The 12914-nt window shown below is 41.5% G+C and overlaps 1 protein-coding gene across 8 annotated transcripts in view; it reads right to left on the bottom strand.

The window, feature by feature from the left end:
* The window catches only part of ntrk3b (neurotrophic tyrosine kinase, receptor, type 3b), a 291028-nt gene that overhangs the window by 229196 nt on the left and 48918 nt on the right, over positions 1-12914 (bottom strand). The window contains exon 1 of one of the 8 annotated variants that reach the window (XM_037795116.1): positions 4971-5120. The exons of the other annotated variants lie outside the window; for them this stretch is intronic. The gene's annotated coding sequence lies outside the window, so the exon portion shown is untranslated. Of the gene's footprint in view, positions 1-4970; positions 5121-12914 lie in introns of those variants that run through there. 8 annotated transcript variants of the gene reach the window in all.

The following is a 12914-nucleotide window of genomic DNA, read 5'->3' as shown; positions in this document are numbered from 1 at the left end:
CAAAGACACTCAAAACGACTAGAAAGAGACACAAAACAACTACAAAGAGACTTAAAATGACTACAAAGACACATAAAACAACTACAAGGAGACACAAAACAACTACAAAGAGACTTAAAATGACTACAAAGACACATAAAACATCTACAAAGAGACACAAAGCAACTACAAAGAGACTTAAAATGACTACAAAGACACATAAAACATCTACAAAGAGACAAAATAACTACAAAGTGACACAAAACTACAGAGGGACTCAAAGCAACTACAATGAATCTCAAAATGAAATTTACGTGTTAGTTAGTCCTCATCCTAAAGTGATTAATCAATTATACTGAGCAATAATTATTATGAGCAATAAGAAAAATAATCAGTTTTATCAGCATAATGAAAATCATGGTTGCACTGATGAAAAATATAAAAGTAATAAAAGAACATTTAGATAGTTTAGTGTAACACTCTATATGAACAGATGTAAGCTCCTACAAGTCTTTTGTCACAGAGCTGTGACAGAATAATAATTTGCAAAGGAAAAAAAAGCTTCAGCTTAGTGGTAATAAAACTGAAATTATATTTGGTTTTGACGGTCATCAGTTATCAGTCAGTGCGTGTCGAGCTGAACCGTCAGTCTCAATCATGCTACTCGAGGAGAGGAAGGGACGATTTATTGAAATATAGCCTAATGGAAACTGTCTAAATGGTACAAAAAGTTGCCCAAATTATTACAACCTGCACAAAACAAATTGTACCCGCTTAATTAGATTTAAAAAAAAGTAGCGTCATTGGCCAGTAAACGGCCCAATCTGGTAACACTGGCAGACACAAAATGCCTACAAAAAGACACAAAGCAACTACAGAGAGACTCAAAATGACCACAAAAAGACACAAAGCAACTACAAAGAGACTCAAAATGACCACAAATAGACACAAAACAACTACAAAGAGACAGAAAATGACTTCAAAAACACACAAAGCAACTATACAGAGACTCAAAATGACTACAAAAAGACACAAAACAACCAAAAACAGACACAAACGCAACCAAGAAGAGACACAAAATGACTACAGAGACACAAAGCAACTACAAAGGGACTCAAAATGACTGCAAAGAGACAAAAAATAACCACAAAGAGACACAAAAAGACACAAAACACCAATTACAGAGATGGCGTAATTGGCCAAAAAATGGCCCAATCAGGCAACGCTGCTGACATGAGTGATTGAGTTTCTTGACTTTATGACTTTCCCATAATTGCTGTCCCATCATATTTCATAAAAGTATACCACATAAAGTAGCATGAAATAAAAATACTCAAGTAAAGTATAACAGGCTTCCTTGAATTTACACTCAAGTACATTTCTTACTTTCCACCACAGACTGCAAACTCACTACAGCCTTTTGCCATATCTCGCTTTAATAATAGAACAACTATTTCTATATTCAGTACACACTATATCACTGGGCCTCCTATTGCATTTAGCTTCTTACTTTGCAACATGAGAGGGCAGAGGTTCCTTTATTTTGAAGAGTTTCTCTTCCCAGCATGGCCACTGGGAGGAGGAGGACGCCAGGGGAGTCTGTGTCTGTCATCTATAATTAGAAGCAATTCTCCTTAGCTGGACTGTTATCTCGCCCACCTACTGTACGGCGACTGGAGGGAGCCGGCTGCTTTAAGGTGGTCAATTCTTTAAGAGCAACCTACGCAAACACACCACCACTATTACAATACACGTAAGCACTCAAGTGTCCCCTACGCAGGCGATACTGGCCGTCAAATGGGTTTTTGAAACGGTGAAATTATTAGAAAATCTCCGGCCTTTTTCTTTTTGTCTCCAACCCCGCGGTCTCAGTGTTGAGCGGGACTCATCTGACAAAGGCATGACAGCCGTCAGCCTGGGTTAAATGAAACATCAAGGCGCCTCCCTGCCACCGACTGATTAAAAATGGATTAATCAAGTTTGGTTTTGGTCAGAACAGTATAGAGATTCAATTTATCACCCTGGGCCTATTTAAAATGTAATTACATCACAAGCGTTGATCGATTTGAACAAGGCACAAAGGTTTTTAGACGTTTCAAATTAGCAGAGCCCTGACACCGCGGCGTCATTCACTCCGTTTGAGTCGGTGACAGCGGCGATGTCCTTGCCAGACCTGTTGCGTGACAGCCTCGGAGGAGGAAAAAATGATTTGAGCAAGATCCTGAAAGGGAAATAATTGGAAATATCACTCGGTTTCACTTGTGTGTATGAATAATAGGGAATTAACTTAAATGTAGTTATTCTCCAGTGGTAGTCTGTGGCCTTATACACATATATATATTTTTAAAAATGCCTTCTAAAGTGCAGATTTTTAAAAACTCTGGTTACTGTGTATCATTGTGGACATGTAAAATGGGCATTTTGGGAAATGATGACATCCGCTCCTCATTTGGCGCATGCCCATTGTTGCTTTGTGTAATGAGCATGTGCCAGAAACAATAACAAAGATGGCGGACTACCAGCTTTTTTTACGTTTTGTTAGCACTGCTCGGACTAATTATTACTTTACTTTTGAAAAATGTTACAGTCACAGGAGGACAAAGCAGAGAACATATTAGGTAACACTTCATTTAACAGGTCCACAAATTTCATGGTAATTATTATGTGATAATTAGCAAGTAACCTGTTTATAATAAAGTAATTTTCGATCAATTTTTGAGGTAAATATTGGGGTAATTTGGCAGTAATTCCAAAGAAATTTCAAATATGTTACTTGCTAATTATCACCTAATTACCATGAAATTTGCACACCTGAAAAATGAAGTGTTACCTGAGCATGCACCAGAAACAATAACAACTACGTTTTGTTAGCACTGCTCGGAAAAATTACTACTCTGTATTTAAACATGTTCCAGTCACAGTACAGGAGGCCAAAGCAAGAACACATTAAACATGTCGAGGCCGAATGGTGATTGAATGAGCTTTTGGGCGATTGAGGGCGAAGTGTGGAGCACTCAGAACGGCTGTGGACATAAACCTGAATAACCTCCCTTTCGTCATTTATGCATTTAAAGAGCCAGTTGATGACAGCAGAGTGATGACAGTCATGCAGTTCGACCAGCAACACCAACAATAACTGTTATCCAACTGACTGTAATGAAGCCGAAGTAAAGGGAGAGAGAAGGGTGGTAACAAAATTCCTTGACCCTTAACTTGTGATCTCACTTGTGGTGACTTGTTAATATTACAGCGAGTGTTTGGACTCCTTGTGGACAAATTTTGTAAAATGAAGGTCGTGTGGACGGATCTTTTTTTTTTATACGAAGGGGAAAATATTATTTTTTTTAAAACATCTGTATACGTGTAGACGGGGCCTAAGTGTGTCCAAAGATCAATAGGTTCCAGTTGAATTTTGATGGTGGTGCTACATTTGAGTTACCAATTGTACGTTTAATAAATGTGACCATGAGCAGTGGTCTATGGAAACAGTGAGCGGGCTCAAAACTTACATTGGTGAGCTTTTAAAAATCGTTTTGAAAATAAGGCTTAAGGTTTCAACCTCCCAGAAACAGGATGTGCACATTGTTACACAAACCTCGTCTTTTGAAACGCTTTGCTGAATTTTTCAAAAGAACTTCCACCCTCTGCAGAAAAACAGCAGCAACACGAGGAATCTTTAAAAGTTCAAACCTGATTCCTGATATTATTTTAAGACTGGGTAGATATCCATCTGACAAGCTCTCTTTGTACTGGACCAACATAGCTTTGAGTGTTACTGACACTGCAATCAAAATTCCCCACGTTCACTTCCCGTCTCTGCAGGATTTGAGCTGCTCTTTATGCTTCCTGGAGGCTACTGTGGAGAGAAAGAGAATAAAAAATGAATAACAAGTGATTTCTGGATAGCTCACAATTAGCTCGCTGGCTGTGCGATTGCAGTGAAGAGACCCCTGAAATGCTTTAAAGATGTGGCTTTGTGAGCATAAGGTTGTGTATTCAAATCTGTGACCTGCTGGGATAATTTGGGCCGGAAAAATGAGAGCAAAATGCCCGAATCACACGCTTGTCTCCTGTCGAGGTGCCATTAGGCGATGTGTTTAACACCTAAATGACTCAGCTAGCAGTGAAAGTGGGAGCTCACCCGGAGTCACAAACACAACGACTGAGGTCACACTGGGCTGATCCAGGTGTGAAAAGGTAGAATTGTTTTGTAAAAAAGGATAGAGTTGATGGTTTTTGTTTAAAAAAGTAAACATGTGCTTGAAGTGAGCTTTACTTTTTCAATATTTAAACAAGACCTGCACCTTCCCAAAACCTTAAATCTGCATCAACAGATTTTTTGGCCACAACAAGCTGTAAACACAACAATTCAATATTATCATCTTTTACGTTGATATGGCGATCGTGTTAACAAATGGTTAATTTGGTAAATTTTTATCTGGCCGCCTGATTAATTTAAGTCAAATATTCACTCCTATTTTGGTCCCCACCAACACCAACTCTGGCTATTTATGTGCTGAATGCGCCACTATGTTCACCAGCTATATGTTGGTACTTTTGCTCAAAACAGCATCTGAAAATGGCGCAAATGAGAGCTGTGAGAGTGAACCAAAACAGTGATGTTGTGTGGTGTAAAAACACGCTGTAGAGCTGAAGAAAAGTTGGGTAATCATTCTCTGTGGGTTCATCACTTCAAGCAAAAAGCTTTACACGTAGCCATGTCTTCTTTCTTCATATAAAATATTGAGTATAGCAGCTTTAACAAAGTGCTTTGAGTGCATAAACATAACCATATATGGAAAACAACAGGGGGGAAAGATGCAGATGCGTTCAGTCTAAACATTCATTCATTCATTATGAATAAAAAAAAACACTATTATTCATTGTACTTACTTTAAAAGGCTCCGCACGGCTCTCAACATGGTGACGGCTGAGCTGGTGCTAACTGTGCAAACAATGGCAAAAGTGCTGACAGAGCTAATAGTGTTTACCTGAGAGGGAACCAGAGGGTGGGTGCTATGCTTCCGCGACGACGCCATCTGTCGGGACGGCGTTATCATCTGTAACTGCCGTATGAGAGCAGTGCAGAGTGACGGCCGTGAGCTAGCCAGGCGCTCACATGCACTTAAAGGCACGTGTGGCAAACCTGGTTATGTCAACAAAGCACAGAGAAGCTCAGATTACAACACATACAGAGGGAGAGAGACTTCATTCTCTGCTCAGGTAGACATTACTCGACTTTATTACATGGCTTTGTTGAATACTCGAGTCTGTTATTTCTTTATAGCAGACCGTTGCTATATATAACAGACCTTTGCTATGGGCACAGTTCTGATGTGGGACTCTGGCGGACCGTTTTATGTCCAATTATTGATTTCTTAAGTAAGTAGCCGTGTAATAAGCGGGATAATGTACAGCAAGTGGGTCATTGCTGAAAAATAAACCCCTGCAGGGCGATGCAAGCCCCCTCCGCTTCACGTCGGCTTGCTGTACATTATCCCTTACATATCTGTACATAGCAAATAGTTGTTTGGTGCTATATTAATGCTCTGAATATCATATAGAGAATCTTTAAAATGAGTTAAGTGAGTACAAGTGATCTACAGTGTACATCATTTTTTGTTGTCATAGCTTTTAAACCATCGCACCGTTCAATATAACTTTATAGTAACAAATACATTCATTATATTCAGGCAGCATACATTTCTTTTTTTTATTTCTTTAGATTATTTTTTGGCTTTTGCCTTTATTTGATAGTGATATTATAGAGAGAGAGAGGGGCCGACATGCAGCAAAGGGCCGCAAGTCAGACCTGAACCTGGGCCGCCGCGACAAGGACCCAGCCCTAGCACATGGGCGCCCGCTCCACCAGGAGAAGAACCGGGGCGCCTAGGCAGCATACAGTTCTTTCTAAATGTGTTTGTTGTTGCAAACTAGTAAGGTGGCCTGAAAAACCTCTTCTCGCTGTAATCTCATGCGTTCAATAACTTCTGCAGCCAGTTTGTGCCAATTATCAGCCATGTCTCCCGTCAAAGTGTCCTTGAGAGAGACGCTGAAGCCCCCGCCTGTGAATCGGGACACTGGTCTCACTCTGTAATCTGGTTTGTATTAAACAGCGCAGAACAGAGGAGCAGCATGTACGCTGCATAACCCCGCAGGCAGTGTGTGTTATGTGTGTTTTTCTGCATGTGTACATACATCATGCGCCATGTGTTTGAACCTCTACCTGTAACTCCCCCTCCCTCCCTCCCTCCCTCTCTCTCTGTCTGTCTCTCTTAGGATCTGGATAATTAACACAATGCTGAATCCAGACTTAATGCTCTGATGTGTTAAGATGGAAATCCTGTATTCATCTGCCAGAATCAGCTATCCAGTTGCTGAGATGCAGCGGTGCGATAACTGCTCGCCAAACTCCTCTGTTACTTCCCAGCCAAATGGGCCGAGCCTGTTGGCAGCCACACTGCAGACAGATAATATTCTTATTATGTGCACATTCCCACTGCGGGATGATGAGATAAATGGGAGTGCATGTATGCTGTTATTGTTGCATTAATTATTCATTGGCTATTTTTACTTCTCTGCGGAAATCCGTTTTATCCCTCAGGATCTTGTATTTTTTTTTTTTTCGGAGCAGGCATGTGCGTCCGCAGCGAGGGCGAACAGTCATCAGCGCCTGCAAAGCCACACAAGTCGATCCCTGCCGACTTCTATCGACCAATTACTCGCCGGGTCATCGCCGTGTGAGCAGGCCGACTGAGTTGTCAGGAGTGCCACTGAGGAGGCCGTGCTGTGGGCTCTGGCTGGGATTGAATGGGGATGAGGAAGGGGGGGTGGGGGGGTTGAGGGGCTCTTTCCATTGTGCCAGTCTGACAGACCGCTGGACAGCTCGGCGGCCAGGCGGCGAACATCAGCACTCCGGCCCTTGTTCCGCAGCACCGGCAGGTCACTTGCAGGACCTTGAGAAAATAAGGGAGTCAGACTCCATTTGTTTTCCGTCTCTGTTCCCCGAGGAATCAAAGGGGAAGACATTTCCAGCCGTCCCGCCTGACTGCGTCCGACTCACTTAAGAGGTCCGTTTTCGCCTGGCTCCCTCCGAGCTTTGTTCACACATCCAGCAGACATGGCATGTGGGACAGTTGTGGCTTAGCTTGGCCAGAATAGCAGGAGAAGCAGGGGAGTGGAAGAGGCAGCGCTGGCTGGCAGGGAGGCAGCTGAGAGGACAAACAGCACTGTGGAGAAATGAGAGGGAGCATTATAAAGGCCAAAGCCCCGGAATAGGCCTCTTTCCTTTTCAGGAGGCAAGAAAATTGGCTGTATGAGTGTGTTTGGGATGTGTTTGCATGAGTGCATTTATTGTTATTGTAGAGTCGCTCCGTCATTTCCTTCCTCATGTTTGAATACTCAATGCGTCTCTGACAACAAACCAACAACTTAGCTGCTTCTTGTAAATTTAAACCAGTGAAAGTGAATAAAATTTGTTTTTTTTCTTCCTGGAAAATGGAGTAGCGATTCAGCAAACGTCGAGCGAAAAGTGGCACTTCCACAACGATTAAGGACATCGACTCCTGGAAACTAAAGGCAGGAAGAACAACTAGAATGGTGGCAAAGAAAGAGCCAGTGGGAGATAGCAACTTCAGAGTCGTTAGTGAGACAGGTGTACAGGTAAGAATGTGGTTCCTGTCACCTTCACTACACTTCAACACGCAGAGAGCGACGGGACAAGTGCGGGCAGCTTAGCAATTTCAAGGCTCTTTTCCAAAATTAGATGTCCATCATTTTTACAAATACGGTATGTTACCTGCTCTCAAAGAATGACTGCTGTCATGTAAGTCAGGCTTCCTTGAGATTTTTTACACCATTTTTAAAAGACATGTTTCCCACATGGTCTGGAGCTGTGGAGGGTTTTCTCGAACAAATATGCACGTCAGAATGAAATGTTTCTTTTTGTGTCCTGTAATAAGACTTTAAAAAATTACCAATGCATTATGTAAAAGAACAATAAAAGAGATTTAATATCTGCACTCAAAGTTGAACAAAAAATAAAGTATTATTCAAATTTCAGTAAGAACTATGTGAATAATAAAAATTCAGATGAAATTCTCCTGCAACCAATAAGCATCCGTCAATCCTGGTCTGACTTCAAAGATGGTTTGCCCAAAGGACCCACCAGGCACTAGCCCAGGGGCCATCGTGAGTCAGGGGGGCCCAAAGTCAGACCCTTCTGTGACAAGTGACCGCCATTAAGATCTCGGGACGAAGTGCCGCACAAAATGAAGAAGTAGCCTAAACATTCACTTTGCATTAGTCACACGAAAAAGCTATCATGACAACCCGCTGTCACTCCCAACTTGTCAAATACTGCCACTTGGTCAGCGCCCCTTGGCGTCTGATACGACGCACCAAGGCACCCTTTAGCCAAAGAGTATAGAAGCAAAAAGACTGACACCAGAGGGGTACCTAGAGCGTCATAGTTTGAAGCCTAGGGATGCTGAACAAGCTGTGGTATTTGACTAGTTGGGAGTGAGAATGGATTGATCTTGACACTTTCAAACGGAGTGTTTACCCCTCAGGTAGTGTGTAGGATGTTCAGGTCTAGTTCAGCATTAACAACATGCAATATGGGCTCTACCGAATCAAAGATAATGCATACATGCCCAGGAGCCCATTATCTCATAATCCGTCCATCAAAGAACCTAGGGTTGTTGTTGTTTTTTTTATTGGGACCAGACCCGGATCCTGATGCTCAAACATAATGTCTATACAGGCTGTGTGATGAAAACAGCACATCAGTAGCAGCTTCAATCCTCCATCAGCACACAGGATGCGTTTTAGACGTGTGTGTAGGTCACCCGTGTTTTGGCAGCACTCAGAGCCCAATATGCAATCACTGCCGTTACGTGCATAAAGCGGAAGTAAATAGACATGAAGCCTAAAATGTGTATCTGTGTTCACAGCTGTATTGATTCAAATGGAAACACATGATACGGACGACTACAAAACGTGGCTGAAACGCCTCCTGTGTAGACACGACAAATTAAAATATTATTGAACTAAAAATGTTAAGATGTAAGAATTAATTCCTCAAATGCCAAAAAATGCAGAGAATCTTAAAATGAGCTTGAGGCAACAGTGAAATTATTATTTAGTATTTGTCTCCCAACAGTCTTTTGGCCTACAGCTGGTATGAGCATTTCCATCAGAGGATTTCAGCATTTATAGCGCTGCTTCACTAACCCCTGGGCTACCCCAACACCACTAATTTCCTTCATGTTACAACCAGTGTTTTTGCTCGAGGGCAAAATGAAGTTCACACGTGAGGTTATTTTATTAGCTCATATGCGAGGTATTTATGGTATAAACAGATGTCAAAACTCCCCTTGTAAGATTCATTTATGCTTCTTTTTCCCACCTTGTGATCTCACAACAAGAATATAGAATATTTATTACATCTAATTAAAATTTTCTACTGTACACCTGTGACCCCTATGCCTCATACGGTTAGTTTTCCTTTAGCATTAATTATCAGAGTGAAGCACATTCTTCTTTTTTATTGTTGCACTCATTGGTTTCTTGTAATAGAGATCAAGTTATTAGAGGAACTATTATACATTGTGCTTTTTCCCTTTCCTTTAGTGTGGTATATAGTTTTGTTGTGCATGTAAAAGGTCTGCAAAGTCCACACCAAAGAGAGTTACCTTTCCCCACAGAAACACTGCTCCTGAACTGTCTGAAACACCTTGCTTGAAGTCCCGCCTTTTCTTCCGTAACATGGTGATGTCACCAAGTAACACATTTGCGTAATACCTGCCTAGTGGCTAGTTTAGAGGGAGCTAAAACAGAGCGTTTCAGACAGAGGATGAAAAGAGTTGCTGCAGCACAGCCGGTATGAGAGTTTTTTTGTTTGTTTTTCTTTAAATTAAAAGGGACTGTATGTAAGTTTTTATACGTATAAACATTTTTTCATCGTTATTTATTGCCAATGTGTGAACAGGTTCTAACCTAACCTAAAAAATGAGATCTTACGCGACTTTCTGGGTTTCCTTTATCAGCATGTAGACTGCTTTAAATGTGAAGAATCTGGGACGTTTTTTCCGGTAAAATCCAATGGATGTGACGTCATGTGCGCTCGCAAGTGCCTTTATTTTCATCTCCGCTACAGGGCTAATGGTGTGCAATAATAGCTAACGTTCGGTTAAAAATGGTGTCCAACAAACCACCAACCCCCAACACAACTCAGACTCCAACACAAACTCCACAGAAGCACAAAAAAAACAGTCATATCTTGTGAAGCCCGTCTTGCAAAACAGGAATGTGACCAACGTCGGGGGTAAACTACGATTAAAATCAGCCGGGTCTTTAATTCATGGAAAATTCCTATTGGACAGGTAAGCTATTGCCAAGCAAATATAAAGTGATATTGTGGTTTTAGCTGTCAATCACGTTCAGTCTCGTATGCGTCGCTTCACTGTTTTGACCGATGCTCGCTCATGTCTACGTAGTGCGAACACGAGCAACAGGACACAGACTGTCGTTGACTTAAAGGCCACAGGTTTCACTGCTAACAAGCAATTTCTGATTCCTACATCGAGCCCCTTTAAAGCATGTAAACATGTTCTAGAAGAAATCCAAAATACAAGTATGAACCTGAAAATGAGCATTATAGGTCCTCTTTAATGTTCAAATTAAAATCTTAAATGTTTTCCTACACTTCCAGATTAAAGAACTATTATGCCAAGTGTAATAATGCAGGGCTGTCTGTTCTTAGAGGAGAATTTTGCAAGTTGCAAAATAAAGCGGTGACCTGGTTCTCTCTCAGCTAGTATCTTCAGTAGTCTGATGCTCCTGTATACTTACATCGCAGCAGGAGGTGTCGAACAACGTTCCACCGCGGCTCCCTGCAATTAGCCCCCCGCGCATCCATGTGCATGTTGGCAGCATACAGTCTCTGTCAAGTGGATGTTTCATCAAGTAATGGCCCGTCAGTCTAAAAATGTGAACTATTATTTGACCCAGCGGGATTTGGAATAAGATTTGGAGAATTTTAGAGAATTGTGTGTTTATTCCTGTTTTGCATCCAGCAACCAGACCAATGTTAGTAGGTTTTTATCAAAGTATCAAGAAGAAGAAGAAAATAAATACACACAGCAAAGGAGACTGACTCATATCAGACAGTCTGTTATTATCCTGCCTATATCAGCCACTGATCAATTATCCAGTGCAGACGGGCTATGTGTGCAGTAATGTTCACAAAATGAACCTGACCAGGACCAAATGGAATGAAGGGGAATAAATACAAATTACAGCATGGAAATGAAAAAAGTCATTACTTTATTCATTCGGAGGTGACATGACTTTTTGTTACTAAGATAAATTAGAGCGTAATAGCGGCTTGTCACGGAGCGTTCGGAAAGTACTTAACCAACGGTTACATGCCACCCCACTGGAGGAGCGACAGCAAAATCAAAGATTGAAATAATATTGCTCGTTCCCTCATATGCTACCTGCAAAATTGAAATGAAGTCACCTAACTCTTCTTCAATATACCATTATTACCTCCACCAGGGAGCTCGTGTTTTTGGTCTGGTTTGTTTGTCTGTTTGTCAGCAGGATTACGGAAAAACTACTGGCCCCTCCACCAATGAAACTTGGTTGAAGCTCTTTTTCGACAAACCCCATCAAGCGAGTGGAAAAAGCTTTTTTTTGTAATTGAGGAAGTTTTATCAAATTTTGACATTTCCATACAGCTTTTCTAATGCGATACTTCAAAATATGTATAAAAATATGTGAATGGAAACACAGCTATTGTGAGCATGCTCACATTAGCATTTAGCTAAAAGCACAGCTGTTCCTACACACAGCATCTAGCCAGGCTGTAGACCTCTGGTGTTGTTTACATTAGTGCCAATCTCTTCAGACTGCAACAGTCACCGGCCCTGGGAGTCTCAGGGATTTTGCCCCAGGTAGAAAAAAAAATTGATTTATTTCTGTGGTTCGATTTAAGCAACACAGCTCACAGGATGCAACGGGGCCCACCGGTGGTGTAGCTGTGACCTTTTCTATAGGCTATACCGAGGTCATTATCCAGGGCAACTAGTATTAATTAAGAGGTGTGGGTGAGTTTTCTGCTTCAGGGCAACCCTGGAGCTATACCACAAGCATCAATCAATACTGGACCTGTATTCTATGCAAATGTTTTTCTCACTGTACTATATATGTGTATGGAAACTGTTATGTTTACAGTAAGGTTAGGTAAAGATTAAGGTTGTGTATGTGGTTAAGGTGTCGTTAGGGATAAGCCTGGCCTACACTTAAAGATTTTTCAAATCTTAACAGATGTTGAAAATGTGAGAGACCCCACACATAACATGTTATGTTAAATTAAACAGTTTTGTCCCTGTAGTGTGTGGAGAGCAACGATTTGGCCAAAACAGCAGCACACCACACACTAACAGACTCCATTCATAATGAAGAGTCCTGATAAAAAAAATGGAAATCTCGCAAAACCTAACGTGATCAAACGTGACTTTAGTGTAAACAAACATGGTGGACGAAGGGCAGGAAGAATGTGGTTTTTGCACTACTTTTCATACTGAAAAATTGACAAAGGATGGATGGATGAAGTCATGGAGACACGTTAAATATACACTTGTGTTGTTGTCACAAATCAACAAGTTGGTTCTCCATTTCTGAGGTCCATCTTACTACTTTATGCTTCGCGTTTTGCATTAGCTCATGCATTAGCTCATGCATTAGCCGCGGCCACCGCTGCCATGATGGCTGTGGTTGTCCTTCTGCTTCAGTCAGTTTGGTTTTCAATTGGCTTTCGTTCTTTCCCACATGACTGCGTCATCGGCTGTCCTCGGGGTTCCCCACACACAACAGGATATCCAATCGGGGATGTAAAAAACACTGTTAACATACCTCACAATACAGGA

Source organism: Sebastes umbrosus, chromosome 2 (genome assembly GCF_015220745.1).
Source record: "Sebastes umbrosus isolate fSebUmb1 chromosome 2, fSebUmb1.pri, whole genome shotgun sequence".
NCBI lineage: Eukaryota > Metazoa > Chordata > Actinopteri > Perciformes > Sebastidae > Sebastes > Sebastes umbrosus.
The sequence above is the reverse complement of the archived record's forward strand: the minus strand, read 5'-3'. Positions and strand labels throughout refer to the sequence as shown.